Source organism: Chiloscyllium plagiosum, chromosome 21 (assembly GCF_004010195.1).
Source record: "Chiloscyllium plagiosum isolate BGI_BamShark_2017 chromosome 21, ASM401019v2, whole genome shotgun sequence".
In the NCBI taxonomy this organism is placed as follows: domain Eukaryota; kingdom Metazoa; phylum Chordata; class Chondrichthyes; order Orectolobiformes; family Hemiscylliidae; genus Chiloscyllium; species Chiloscyllium plagiosum.
The window spans coordinates 4,458,134-4,458,368 of record NC_057730.1 but is presented as its reverse complement, the minus strand read 5'-3'; positions in this window follow the sequence as shown (position 1 = coordinate 4,458,368).

The window sequence follows — 235 nt, the reverse complement described above, 5'->3', positions numbered from 1 at the left end:
TTCTGCCTAACTCTCTGTAATCTCCCTTCAGAGTCTCAACCGTTTCCCTTCCAATGTCATTGGTTCCAATGTGGATAATGACCTCCTGCTGGCCCCTCTCCCCCGTGAGAACATTCTGCACCCTCTCTGAGACATCCTTGATCCTGGCACCAGGGAAACAACACACCATTCTGCTTTTTCTCTGCTGGCCACAGAAACGTCTGTCTGTACCCCTGACTACAGAATCCCCCTAACA